Source organism: Triturus cristatus, chromosome 4_1, assembly GCF_964204655.1.
Source record: "Triturus cristatus chromosome 4_1, aTriCri1.1, whole genome shotgun sequence".
Lineage (NCBI taxonomy): Eukaryota > Metazoa > Chordata > Amphibia > Caudata > Salamandridae > Triturus > Triturus cristatus.
This window is the reverse complement of record NC_140585.1, coordinates 108,833,833-108,848,226: the sequence shown is the minus strand read 5'-3', so window position 1 is coordinate 108,848,226 and position 14,394 is coordinate 108,833,833. Positions and strand designations below refer to the sequence as shown.

Here is a 14,394-nt window from a genome sequence, read left to right as displayed (position 1 = left end):
TAGTAATGACTCCCATAACTTTCTGTCATTTCTTTCATGGTTCCGCGCAGCCATCCATTTGCCACCAATGCTGCCCAAGGTCTTTGTATCAAAGTTCCTTTCCTTTCTGTAAAATTGAAATTTGGAGCACCCCTGCTTATCCCCAAGCCAAGACAGAACATGAACTTTGGTCTGAAATCCTCCTTTGGGGTGATAAGACGTACCTTACAGTGTGCTCTAAGAACTGGTGACTTTGAGAGGGAGCTGCAGGTAATGTTAATGATTTTCATCGATCTGCTCCTGATCCCCACCCCCACAACCTTTCTTGAGCGAGAGATAATTACAGCGCTGAAAGATACTTCAGCCACTCCTTCGATAGCTCAGTTGGTAGAGCGGAGGACTGTAGCATAAAGTCAGACATCCTTAGGTCGCTGGTTCAAATCAGGCTCGAAGGATTTTGTGCTTCGATTTCCATATCTTTCACTTTTATTCAAACAATACCTTCCATTGATTATGATCGAGACTTTGCAGTCCCTGGGTTTCAGGGATTCCTTGCATCCATCAAACAGCTCGAGTGCAAAAGTGGGGATGTAGCTCAGTGGTAGAGCGCATGTTTTGCATGTATGAGGTCCCGGGTTCAATCCCCGGCATCTCCAGGAGCCTCTGTTCCTTATCTTGGCTTTTTTCCAGAAGGCTAGCCTGCCAACATGCAGAAAGAAGAAGTTTGTCATGCAGTTGGGGTGAGAGCCCCACTTAAATAGTCAGACATTTGCTTTGGAAAAATCTTTGAACTAGGCATAGTTTACGCATTTCAAGAAAATCGGAGAATTTTGCATTCCAAAAGAAGGAAATAAATGCCCTCTCTGAGGATCGAACTCAGGACCTTCAGATTATGAGACTGACGCGCTGCCTACAGCGCTAAGAAGGCTGTATATAGGCATCTGTACATAAGACCATGAAGATCATCCAGGTACAAGGCTGAAGGATTTTCCTGACTGACATTGTATACTGCAGAGTCGAATGGGGTGATGTGGCCGTCGGTTCAATGCAGGGTTTCCAATCATACAGTCAAATCTTGCAGAAGTGGGGATGTAGCTCAGTGGTAGAGCGCATGCTTTGCATGTATGAGGCCCCGGGTTCAATCCCCGGCATCTCCAGACTTTTGCCATGCTTACCTTGGATTTTGGGCAGAAAGCTAGGCTGGCATCATGATGAAGGAAGAGATATGTCCTCCAACCGGGAAGAGGACCCCGCTTAATCTGTCAGACGTTTGCCTTGAAAAATCCCATGAAATGGGGCTATCTCATTTTTGATGATTATAGATCAAAAGAATCCTACTTGTTGAAGACATCAAAGTGATGATTCATCTTGACAACCATAATGCTTTGATGATAGAAATCTGTCGCATCTCTCTTGATCATTGGTAAGGGTTCTTCTTCTAAACCAAAGACTCTTTACAGTAGCTTTTAGAAAAACTGAATATTTTGTTTATCTCAATCACCTTCAATCTACAGATTTTTCCGTTCTCTTTCCTTTTGAAAATGCATCCAAAATGCACGTTCTTGATGCTGGGTGCTTAGTAATGACTCCCATAACTTTCTGTCATTTCTTTCATGGTTCCGCGCAGCCATCCATTTGCCACCAATGCTGCCCAAGGTCTTTGTATCAAAGTTCCTTTCCTTTCTGTAAAATTGAAATTTGGAGCACCCCTGCTTATCCCCAAGCCAAGACAGAACATGAACTTTGGTCTGAAATCCTCCTTTGGGGTGATAAGACGTACCTTACAGTGTGCTCTAAGAACTGGTGACTTTGAGAGGGAGCTGCAGGTAATGTTAATGATTTTCATCGATCTGCTCCTGATCCCCACCCCCACAACCTTTCTTGAGCGAGAGATAATTACAGCGCTGAAAGATACTTCAGCCACTCCTTCGATAGCTCAGTTGGTAGAGCGGAGGACTGTAGCATAAAGTCAGACATCCTTAGGTCGCTGGTTCAAATCAGGCTCGAAGGATTTTGTGCTTCGATTTCCATATCTTTCACTTTTATTCAAACAATACCTTCCATTGATTATGATCGAGACTTTGCAGTCCCTGGGTTTCAGGGATTCCTTGCATCCATCAAACAGCTCGAGTGCAAAAGTGGGGATGTAGCTCAGTGGTAGAGCGCATGTTTTGCATGTATGAGGTCCCGGGTTCAATCCCCGGCATCTCCAGGAGCCTCTGTTCCTTATCTTGGCTTTTTTCCAGAAGGCTAGCCTGCCATCATGCAGAAAGAAGAAGTTTGTCATGCAGTTGGGGTGAGAGCCCCACTTAAATAGTCAGACATTTGCTTTGGAAAAATCTTTGAACTAGGCATAGTTTGCGCATTTCAAGAAAATCGGAGAATTTTGCATTCCAAAAGAAGGAAATAAATGCCCTCTCTGAGGATCGAACTCAGGACCTTCAGATTATGAGACTGACGCGCTGCCTACTGCGCTAAGAAGGCTGTATATAGGCATCTGTACATAAGACCATGAAGATCATCCAGGTACAAGGCTGAAGGATTTTCCTGACTGACATTGTATACTGCAGAGTCGAATGGGGTGATGTGGCCGTCGGTTCAATGCAGGGTTTCCAATCATACAGTCAAATCTTGCAGAAGTGGGGATGTAGCTCAGTGGTAGAGCGCATGCTTTGCATGTATGAGGCCCCGGGTTCAATCCCCGGCATCTCCAGACTTTTGCCATGCTTACCTTGGATTTTGGGCAGAAAGCTAGGCTGGCATCATGATGAAGGAAGAGATATGTCCTCCAACCGGGAAGAGGACCCCGCTTAATCTGTCAGACGTTTGCCTTGAAAAATCCCATGAAATGGGGCTATCTCATTTTTGATGATTATAGATCAAAAGAATCCTACTTGTTGAAGACATCAAAGTGATGATTCATCTTGACAACCATAATGCTTTGATGATAGAAATCTGTCGCATCTCTCTTGATCATTGGTAAGGGTTCTTCTTCTAAACCAAAGACTCTTTACAGTAGCTTTTAGAAAAACGGAATATTTTGTTTATCTCAATCACCTTCAATCTACAGATTTTTCCGTTCTCTTTCCTTTTGAAAATGCATCCAAAATGCACGTTCTTGATGCTGGGTGCTTAGTAATGACTCCCATAACTTTCTGTCATTTCTTTCATGGTTCCGCGCAGCCATCCATTTGCCACCAATGCTGCCCAAGGTCTTTGTATCAAAGTTCCTTTCCTTTCTGTAAAATTGAAATTTGGAGCACCCCTGCTTATCCCCAAGCCAAGACAGAACATGAACTTTGGTCTGAAATCCTCCTTTGGGGTGATAAGACGTACCTTACAGTGTGCTCTAAGAACTGGTGACTTTGAGAGGGAGCTGCAGGTAATGTTAATGATTTTCATCGATCTGCTCCTGATCCCCACCCCCACAACCTTTCTTGAGCGAGAGATAATTACAGCGCTGAAAGATACTTCAGCCACTCCTTCGATAGCTCAGTTGGTAGAGCGGAGGACTGTAGCATAAAGTCAGACATCCTTAGGTCGCTGGTTCAAATCAGGCTCGAAGGATTTTGTGCTTCGATTTCCATATCTTTCACTTTTATTCAAACAATACCTTCCATTGATTATGATCGAGACTTTGCAGTCCCTGGGTTTCAGGGATTCCTTGCATCCATCAAACAGCTCGAGTGCAAAAGTGGGGATGTAGCTCAGTGGTAGAGCGCATGTTTTGCATGTATGAGGTCCCGGGTTCAATCCCCGGCATCTCCAGGAGCCTCTGTTCCTTATCTTGGCTTTTTTCCAGAAGGCTAGCCTGCCAACATGCAGAAAGAAGAAGTTTGTCATGCAGTTGGGGTGAGAGCCCCACTTAAATAGTCAGACATTTGCTTTGGAAAAATCTTTGAACTAGGCATAGTTTACGCATTTCAAGAAAATCGGAGAATTTTGCATTCCAAAAGAAGGAAATAAATGCCCTCTCTGAGGATCGAACTCAGGACCTTCAGATTATGAGACTGACGCGCTGCCTACAGCGCTAAGAAGGCTGTATATAGGCATCTGTACATAAGACCATGAAGATCATCCAGGTACAAGGCTGAAGGATTTTCCTGACTGACATTGTATACTGCAGAGTCGAATGGGGTGATGTGGCCGTCGGTTCAATGCAGGGTTTCCAATCATACAGTCAAATCTTGCAGAAGTGGGGATGTAGCTCAGTGGTAGAGCGCATGCTTTGCATGTATGAGGCCCCGGGTTCAATCCCCGGCATCTCCAGACTTTTGCCATGCTTACCTTGGATTTTGGGCAGAAAGCTAGGCTGGCATCATGATGAAGGAAGAGATATGTCCTCCAACCGGGAAGAGGACCCCGCTTAATCTGTCAGACGTTTGCCTTGAAAAATCCCATGAAATGGGGCTATCTCATTTTTGATGATTATAGATCAAAAGAATCCTACTTGTTGAAGACATCAAAGTGATGATTCATCTTGACAACCATAATGCTTTGATGATAGAAATCTGTCGCATCTCTCTTGATCATTGGTAAGGGTTCTTCTTCTAAACCAAAGACTCTTTACAGTAGCTTTTAGAAAAACTGAATATTTTGTTTATCTCAATCACCTTCAATCTACAGATTTTTCCGTTCTCTTTCCTTTTGAAAATGCATCCAAAATGCACGTTCTTGATGCTGGGTGCTTAGTAATGACTCCCATAACTTTCTGTCATTTCTTTCATGGTTCCGCGCAGCCATCCATTTGCCACCAATGCTGCCCAAGGTCTTTGTATCAAAGTTCCTTTCCTTTCTGTAAAATTGAAATTTGGAGCACCCCTGCTTATCCCCAAGCCAAGACAGAACATGAACTTTGGTCTGAAATCCTCCTTTGGGGTGATAAGACGTACCTTACAGTGTGCTCTAAGAACTGGTGACTTTGAGAGGGAGCTGCAGGTAATGTTAATGATTTTCATCGATCTGCTCCTGATCCCCACCCCCACAACCTTTCTTGAGCGAGAGATAATTACAGCGCTGAAAGATACTTCAGCCACTCCTTCGATAGCTCAGTTGGTAGAGCGGAGGACTGTAGCATAAAGTCAGACATCCTTAGGTCGCTGGTTCAAATCAGGCTCGAAGGATTTTGTGCTTCGATTTCCATATCTTTCACTTTTATTCAAACAATACCTTCCATTGATTATGATCGAGACTTTGCAGTCCCTGGGTTTCAGGGATTCCTTGCATCCATCAAACAGCTCGAGTGCAAAAGTGGGGATGTAGCTCAGTGGTAGAGCGCATGTTTTGCATGTATGAGGTCCCGGGTTCAATCCCCGGCATCTCCAGGAGCCTCTGTTCCTTATCTTGGCTTTTTTCCAGAAGGCTAGCCTGCCATCATGCAGAAAGAAGAAGTTTGTCATGCAGTTGGGGTGAGAGCCCCACTTAAATAGTCAGACATTTGCTTTGGAAAAATCTTTGAACTAGGCATAGTTTGCGCATTTCAAGAAAATCGGAGAATTTTGCATTCCAAAAGAAGGAAATAAATGCCCTCTCTGAGGATCGAACTCAGGACCTTCAGATTATGAGACTGACGCGCTGCCTACTGCGCTAAGAAGGCTGTATATAGGCATCTGTACATAAGACCATGAAGATCATCCAGGTACAAGGCTGAAGGATTTTCCTGACTGACATTGTATACTGCAGAGTCGAATGGGGTGATGTGGCCGTCGGTTCAATGCAGGGTTTCCAATCATACAGTCAAATCTTGCAGAAGTGGGGATGTAGCTCAGTGGTAGAGCGCATGCTTTGCATGTATGAGGCCCCGGGTTCAATCCCCGGCATCTCCAGACTTTTGCCATGCTTACCTTGGATTTTGGGCAGAAAGCTAGGCTGGCATCATGATGAAGGAAGAGATATGTCCTCCAACCGGGAAGAGGACCCCGCTTAATCTGTCAGACGTTTGCCTTGAAAAATCCCATGAAATGGGGCTATCTCATTTTTGATGATTATAGATCAAAAGAATCCTACTTGTTGAAGACATCAAAGTGATGATTCATCTTGACAACCATAATGCTTTGATGATAGAAATCTGTCGCATCTCTCTTGATCATTGGTAAGGGTTCTTCTTCTAAACCAAAGACTCTTTACAGTAGCTTTTAGAAAAACGGAATATTTTGTTTATCTCAATCACCTTCAATCTACAGATTTTTCCGTTCTCTTTCCTTTTGAAAATGCATCCAAAATGCACGTTCTTGATGCTGGGTGCTTAGTAATGACTCCCATAACTTTCTGTCATTTCTTTCATGGTTCCGCGCAGCCATCCATTTGCCACCAATGCTGCCCAAGGTCTTTGTATCAAAGTTCCTTTCCTTTCTGTAAAATTGAAATTTGGAGCACCCCTGCTTATCCCCAAGCCAAGACAGAACATGAACTTTGGTCTGAAATCCTCCTTTGGGGTGATAAGACGTACCTTACAGTGTGCTCTAAGAACTGGTGACTTTGAGAGGGAGCTGCAGGTAATGTTAATGATTTTCATCGATCTGCTCCTGATCCCCACCCCCACAACCTTTCTTGAGCGAGAGATAATTACAGCGCTGAAAGATACTTCAGCCACTCCTTCGATAGCTCAGTTGGTAGAGCGGAGGACTGTAGCATAAAGTCAGACATCCTTAGGTCGCTGGTTCAAATCAGGCTCGAAGGATTTTGTGCTTCGATTTCCATATCTTTCACTTTTATTCAAACAATACCTTCCATTGATTATGATCGAGACTTTGCAGTCCCTGGGTTTCAGGGATTCCTTGCATCCATCAAACAGCTCGAGTGCAAAAGTGGGGATGTAGCTCAGTGGTAGAGCGCATGTTTTGCATGTATGAGGTCCCGGGTTCAATCCCCGGCATCTCCAGGAGCCTCTGTTCCTTATCTTGGCTTTTTTCCAGAAGGCTAGCCTGCCAACATGCAGAAAGAAGAAGTTTGTCATGCAGTTGGGGTGAGAGCCCCACTTAAATAGTCAGACATTTGCTTTGGAAAAATCTTTGAACTAGGCATAGTTTACGCATTTCAAGAAAATCGGAGAATTTTGCATTCCAAAAGAAGGAAATAAATGCCCTCTCTGAGGATCGAACTCAGGACCTTCAGATTATGAGACTGACGCGCTGCCTACAGCGCTAAGAAGGCTGTATATAGGCATCTGTACATAAGACCATGAAGATCATCCAGGTACAAGGCTGAAGGATTTTCCTGACTGACATTGTATACTGCAGAGTCGAATGGGGTGATGTGGCCGTCGGTTCAATGCAGGGTTTCCAATCATACAGTCAAATCTTGCAGAAGTGGGGATGTAGCTCAGTGGTAGAGCGCATGCTTTGCATGTATGAGGCCCCGGGTTCAATCCCCGGCATCTCCAGACTTTTGCCATGCTTACCTTGGATTTTGGGCAGAAAGCTAGGCTGGCATCATGATGAAGGAAGAGATATGTCCTCCAACCGGGAAGAGGACCCCGCTTAATCTGTCAGACGTTTGCCTTGAAAAATCCCATGAAATGGGGCTATCTCATTTTTGATGATTATAGATCAAAAGAATCCTACTTGTTGAAGACATCAAAGTGATGATTCATCTTGACAACCATAATGCTTTGATGATAGAAATCTGTCGCATCTCTCTTGATCATTGGTAAGGGTTCTTCTTCTAAACCAAAGACTCTTTACAGTAGCTTTTAGAAAAACTGAATATTTTGTTTATCTCAATCACCTTCAATCTACAGATTTTTCCGTTCTCTTTCCTTTTGAAAATGCATCCAAAATGCACGTTCTTGATGCTGGGTGCTTAGTAATGACTCCCATAACTTTCTGTCATTTCTTTCATGGTTCCGCGCAGCCATCCATTTGCCACCAATGCTGCCCAAGGTCTTTGTATCAAAGTTCCTTTCCTTTCTGTAAAATTGAAATTTGGAGCACCCCTGCTTATCCCCAAGCCAAGACAGAACATGAACTTTGGTCTGAAATCCTCCTTTGGGGTGATAAGACGTACCTTACAGTGTGCTCTAAGAACTGGTGACTTTGAGAGGGAGCTGCAGGTAATGTTAATGATTTTCATCGATCTGCTCCTGATCCCCACCCCCACAACCTTTCTTGAGCGAGAGATAATTACAGCGCTGAAAGATACTTCAGCCACTCCTTCGATAGCTCAGTTGGTAGAGCGGAGGACTGTAGCATAAAGTCAGACATCCTTAGGTCGCTGGTTCAAATCAGGCTCGAAGGATTTTGTGCTTCGATTTCCATATCTTTCACTTTTATTCAAACAATACCTTCCATTGATTATGATCGAGACTTTGCAGTCCCTGGGTTTCAGGGATTCCTTGCATCCATCAAACAGCTCGAGTGCAAAAGTGGGGATGTAGCTCAGTGGTAGAGCGCATGTTTTGCATGTATGAGGTCCCGGGTTCAATCCCCGGCATCTCCAGGAGCCTCTGTTCCTTATCTTGGCTTTTTTCCAGAAGGCTAGCCTGCCATCATGCAGAAAGAAGAAGTTTGTCATGCAGTTGGGGTGAGAGCCCCACTTAAATAGTCAGACATTTGCTTTGGAAAAATCTTTGAACTAGGCATAGTTTGCGCATTTCAAGAAAATCGGAGAATTTTGCATTCCAAAAGAAGGAAATAAATGCCCTCTCTGAGGATCGAACTCAGGACCTTCAGATTATGAGACTGACGCGCTGCCTACTGCGCTAAGAAGGCTGTATATAGGCATCTGTACATAAGACCATGAAGATCATCCAGGTACAAGGCTGAAGGATTTTCCTGACTGACATTGTATACTGCAGAGTCGAATGGGGTGATGTGGCCGTCGGTTCAATGCAGGGTTTCCAATCATACAGTCAAATCTTGCAGAAGTGGGGATGTAGCTCAGTGGTAGAGCGCATGCTTTGCATGTATGAGGCCCCGGGTTCAATCCCCGGCATCTCCAGACTTTTGCCATGCTTACCTTGGATTTTGGGCAGAAAGCTAGGCTGGCATCATGATGAAGGAAGAGATATGTCCTCCAACCGGGAAGAGGACCCCGCTTAATCTGTCAGACGTTTGCCTTGAAAAATCCCATGAAATGGGGCTATCTCATTTTTGATGATTATAGATCAAAAGAATCCTACTTGTTGAAGACATCAAAGTGATGATTCATCTTGACAACCATAATGCTTTGATGATAGAAATCTGTCGCATCTCTCTTGATCATTGGTAAGGGTTCTTCTTCTAAACCAAAGACTCTTTACAGTAGCTTTTAGAAAAACGGAATATTTTGTTTATCTCAATCACCTTCAATCTACAGATTTTTCCGTTCTCTTTCCTTTTGAAAATGCATCCAAAATGCACGTTCTTGATGCTGGGTGCTTAGTAATGACTCCCATAACTTTCTGTCATTTCTTTCATGGTTCCGCGCAGCCATCCATTTGCCACCAATGCTGCCCAAGGTCTTTGTATCAAAGTTCCTTTCCTTTCTGTAAAATTGAAATTTGGAGCACCCCTGCTTATCCCCAAGCCAAGACAGAACATGAACTTTGGTCTGAAATCCTCCTTTGGGGTGATAAGACGTACCTTACAGTGTGCTCTAAGAACTGGTGACTTTGAGAGGGAGCTGCAGGTAATGTTAATGATTTTCATCGATCTGCTCCTGATCCCCACCCCCACAACCTTTCTTGAGCGAGAGATAATTACAGCGCTGAAAGATACTTCAGCCACTCCTTCGATAGCTCAGTTGGTAGAGCGGAGGACTGTAGCATAAAGTCAGACATCCTTAGGTCGCTGGTTCAAATCAGGCTCGAAGGATTTTGTGCTTCGATTTCCATATCTTTCACTTTTATTCAAACAATACCTTCCATTGATTATGATCGAGACTTTGCAGTCCCTGGGTTTCAGGGATTCCTTGCATCCATCAAACAGCTCGAGTGCAAAAGTGGGGATGTAGCTCAGTGGTAGAGCGCATGTTTTGCATGTATGAGGTCCCGGGTTCAATCCCCGGCATCTCCAGGAGCCTCTGTTCCTTATCTTGGCTTTTTTCCAGAAGGCTAGCCTGCCATCATGCAGAAAGAAGAAGTTTGTCATGCAGTTGGGGTGAGAGCCCCACTTAAATAGTCAGACATTTGCTTTGGAAAAATCTTTGAACTAGGCATAGTTTGCGCATTTCAAGAAAATCGGAGAATTTTGCATTCCAAAAGAAGGAAATAAATGCCCTCTCTGAGGATCGAACTCAGGACCTTCAGATTATGAGACTGACGCGCTGCCTACTGCGCTAAGAAGGCTGTATATAGGCATCTGTACATAAGACCATGAAGATCATCCAGGTACAAGGCTGAAGGATTTTCCTGACTGACATTGTATACTGCAGAGTCGAATGGGGTGATGTGGCCGTCGGTTCAATGCAGGGTTTCCAATCATACAGTCAAATCTTGCAGAAGTGGGGATGTAGCTCAGTGGTAGAGCGCATGCTTTGCATGTATGAGGCCCCGGGTTCAATCCCCGGCATCTCCAGACTTTTGCCATGCTTACCTTGGATTTTGGGCAGAAAGCTAGGCTGGCATCATGATGAAGGAAGAGATATGTCCTCCAACCGGGAAGAGGACCCCGCTTAATCTGTCAGACGTTTGCCTTGAAAAATCCCATGAAATGGGGCTATCTCATTTTTGATGATTATAGATCAAAAGAATCCTACTTGTTGAAGACATCAAAGTGATGATTCATCTTGACAACCATAATGCTTTGATGATAGAAATCTGTCGCATCTCTCTTGATCATTGGTAAGGGTTCTTCTTCTAAACCAAAGACTCTTTACAGTAGCTTTTAGAAAAACGGAATATTTTGTTTATCTCAATCACCTTCAATCTACAGATTTTTCCGTTCTCTTTCCTTTTGAAAATGCATCCAAAATGCACGTTCTTGATGCTGGGTGCTTAGTAATGACTCCCATAACTTTCTGTCATTTCTTTCATGGTTCCGCGCAGCCATCCATTTGCCACCAATGCTGCCCAAGGTCTTTGTATCAAAGTTCCTTTCCTTTCTGTAAAATTGAAATTTGGAGCACCCCTGCTTATCCCCAAGCCAAGACAGAACATGAACTTTGGTCTGAAATCCTCCTTTGGGGTGATAAGACGTACCTTACAGTGTGCTCTAAGAACTGGTGACTTTGAGAGGGAGCTGCAGGTAATGTTAATGATTTTCATCGATCTGCTCCTGATCCCCACCCCCACAACCTTTCTTGAGCGAGAGATAATTACAGCGCTGAAAGATACTTCAGCCACTCCTTCGATAGCTCAGTTGGTAGAGCGGAGGACTGTAGCATAAAGTCAGACATCCTTAGGTCGCTGGTTCAAATCAGGCTCGAAGGATTTTGTGCTTCGATTTCCATATCTTTCACTTTTATTCAAACAATACCTTCCATTGATTATGATCGAGACTTTGCAGTCCCTGGGTTTCAGGGATTCCTTGCATCCATCAAACAGCTCGAGTGCAAAAGTGGGGATGTAGCTCAGTGGTAGAGCGCATGTTTTGCATGTATGAGGTCCCGGGTTCAATCCCCGGCATCTCCAGGAGCCTCTGTTCCTTATCTTGGCTTTTTTCCAGAAGGCTAGCCTGCCAACATGCAGAAAGAAGAAGTTTGTCATGCAGTTGGGGTGAGAGCCCCACTTAAATAGTCAGACATTTGCTTTGGAAAAATCTTTGAACTAGGCATAGTTTACGCATTTCAAGAAAATCGGAGAATTTTGCATTCCAAAAGAAGGAAATAAATGCCCTCTCTGAGGATCGAACTCAGGACCTTCAGATTATGAGACTGACGCGCTGCCTACAGCGCTAAGAAGGCTGTATATAGGCATCTGTACATAAGACCATGAAGATCATCCAGGTACAAGGCTGAAGGATTTTCCTGACTGACATTGTATACTGCAGAGTCGAATGGGGTGATGTGGCCGTCGGTTCAATGCAGGGTTTCCAATCATACAGTCAAATCTTGCAGAAGTGGGGATGTAGCTCAGTGGTAGAGCGCATGCTTTGCATGTATGAGGCCCCGGGTTCAATCCCCGGCATCTCCAGACTTTTGCCATGCTTACCTTGGATTTTGGGCAGAAAGCTAGGCTGGCATCATGATGAAGGAAGAGATATGTCCTCCAACCGGGAAGAGGACCCCGCTTAATCTGTCAGACGTTTGCCTTGAAAAATCCCATGAAATGGGGCTATCTCATTTTTGATGATTATAGATCAAAAGAATCCTACTTGTTGAAGACATCAAAGTGATGATTCATCTTGACAACCATAATGCTTTGATGATAGAAATCTGTCGCATCTCTCTTGATCATTGGTAAGGGTTCTTCTTCTAAACCAAAGACTCTTTACAGTAGCTTTTAGAAAAACGGAATATTTTGTTTATCTCAATCACCTTCAATCTACAGATTTTTCCGTTCTCTTTCCTTTTGAAAATGCATCCAAAATGCACGTTCTTGATGCTGGGTGCTTAGTAATGACTCCCATAACTTTCTGTCATTTCTTTCATGGTTCCGCGCAGCCATCCATTTGCCACCAATGCTGCCCAAGGTCTTTGTATCAAAGTTCCTTTCCTTTCTGTAAAATTGAAATTTGGAGCACCCCTGCTTATCCCCAAGCCAAGACAGAACATGAACTTTGGTCTGAAATCCTCCTTTGGGGTGATAAGACGTACCTTACAGTGTGCTCTAAGAACTGGTGACTTTGAGAGGGAGCTGCAGGTAATGTTAATGATTTTCATCGATCTGCTCCTGATCCCCACCCCCACAACCTTTCTTGAGCGAGAGATAATTACAGCGCTGAAAGATACTTCAGCCACTCCTTCGATAGCTCAGTTGGTAGAGCGGAGGACTGTAGCATAAAGTCAGACATCCTTAGGTCGCTGGTTCAAATCAGGCTCGAAGGATTTTGTGCTTCGATTTCCATATCTTTCACTTTTATTCAAACAATACCTTCCATTGATTATGATCGAGACTTTGCAGTCCCTGGGTTTCAGGGATTCCTTGCATCCATCAAACAGCTCGAGTGCAAAAGTGGGGATGTAGCTCAGTGGTAGAGCGCATGTTTTGCATGTATGAGGTCCCGGGTTCAATCCCCGGCATCTCCAGGAGCCTCTGTTCCTTATCTTGGCTTTTTTCCAGAAGGCTAGCCTGCCATCATGCAGAAAGAAGAAGTTTGTCATGCAGTTGGGGTGAGAGCCCCACTTAAATAGTCAGACATTTGCTTTGGAAAAATCTTTGAACTAGGCATAGTTTGCGCATTTCAAGAAAATCGGAGAATTTTGCATTCCAAAAGAAGGAAATAAATGCCCTCTCTGAGGATCGAACTCAGGACCTTCAGATTATGAGACTGACGCGCTGCCTACTGCGCTAAGAAGGCTGTATATAGGCATCTGTACATAAGACCATGAAGATCATCCAGGTACAAGGCTGAAGGATTTTCCTGACTGACATTGTATACTGCAGAGTCGAATGGGGTGATGTGGCCGTCGGTTCAATGCAGGGTTTCCAATCATACAGTCAAATCTTGCAGAAGTGGGGATGTAGCTCAGTGGTAGAGCGCATGCTTTGCATGTATGAGGCCCCGGGTTCAATCCCCGGCATCTCCAGACTTTTGCCATGCTTACCTTGGATTTTGGGCAGAAAGCTAGGCTGGCATCATGATGAAGGAAGAGATATGTCCTCCAACCGGGAAGAGGACCCCGCTTAATCTGTCAGACGTTTGCCTTGAAAAATCCCATGAAATGGGGCTATCTCATTTTTGATGATTATAGATCAAAAGAATCCTACTTGTTGAAGACATCAAAGTGATGATTCATCTTGACAACCATAATGCTTTGATGATAGAAATCTGTCGCATCTCTCTTGATCATTGGTAAGGGTTCTTCTTCTAAACCAAAGACTCTTTACAGTAGCTTTTAGAAAAACGGAATATTTTGTTTATCTCAATCACCTTCAATCTACAGATTTTTCCGTTCTCTTTCCTTTTGAAAATGCATCCAAAATGCACGTTCTTGATGCTGGGTGCTTAGTAATGACTCCCATAACTTTCTGTCATTTCTTTCATGGTTCCGCGCAGCCATCCATTTGCCACCAATGCTGCCCAAGGTCTTTGTATCAAAGTTCCTTTCCTTTCTGTAAAATTGAAATTTGGAGCACCCCTGCTTATCCCCAAGCCAAGACAGAACATGAACTTTGGTCTGAAATCCTCCTTTGGGGTGATAAGACGTACCTTACAGTGTGCTCTAAGAACTGGTGACTTTGAGAGGGAGCTGCAGGTAATGTTAATGATTTTCATCGATCTGCTCCTGATCCCCACCCCCACAACCTTTCTTGAGCGAGAGATAATTACAGCGCTGAAAGATACTTCAGCCACTCCTTCGATAGCTCAGTTGGTAGAGCGGAGGACTGTAGCATAA

At 44.1% G+C, this 14,394-nt stretch overlaps 5 non-coding genes across 5 annotated transcripts; all 5 read right to left on the bottom strand.

Moving 5' to 3' along the window:
- Positions 1–2,390: 2,390 nt before the first annotated feature.
- TRNAM-CAU (transfer RNA methionine (anticodon CAU)) lies at positions 2,391–2,463 on the bottom strand. The gene has a single exon. It is a non-coding gene; the product is annotated as a tRNA-Met (tRNA).
- Positions 2,464–5,502: 3,039 nt separating this feature from the next.
- Positions 5,503–5,575, bottom strand: TRNAM-CAU (transfer RNA methionine (anticodon CAU)). Its single transcript has one exon. It is a non-coding gene; the product is annotated as a tRNA-Met (tRNA).
- A 3,039-nt stretch (positions 5,576–8,614) lies between these two features.
- Positions 8,615–8,687, bottom strand: TRNAM-CAU (transfer RNA methionine (anticodon CAU)). The gene has a single exon. It is a non-coding gene; the product is annotated as a tRNA-Met (tRNA).
- Positions 8,688–10,170: 1,483 nt separating this feature from the next.
- On the bottom strand, positions 10,171–10,243 carry TRNAM-CAU (transfer RNA methionine (anticodon CAU)). Its single transcript has one exon. It is a non-coding gene; the product is annotated as a tRNA-Met (tRNA).
- A 3,039-nt stretch (positions 10,244–13,282) lies between these two features.
- On the bottom strand, positions 13,283–13,355 carry TRNAM-CAU (transfer RNA methionine (anticodon CAU)). The gene has a single exon. It is a non-coding gene; the product is annotated as a tRNA-Met (tRNA).
- Between the last annotated feature and the right edge of the window lie 1,039 nt (positions 13,356–14,394).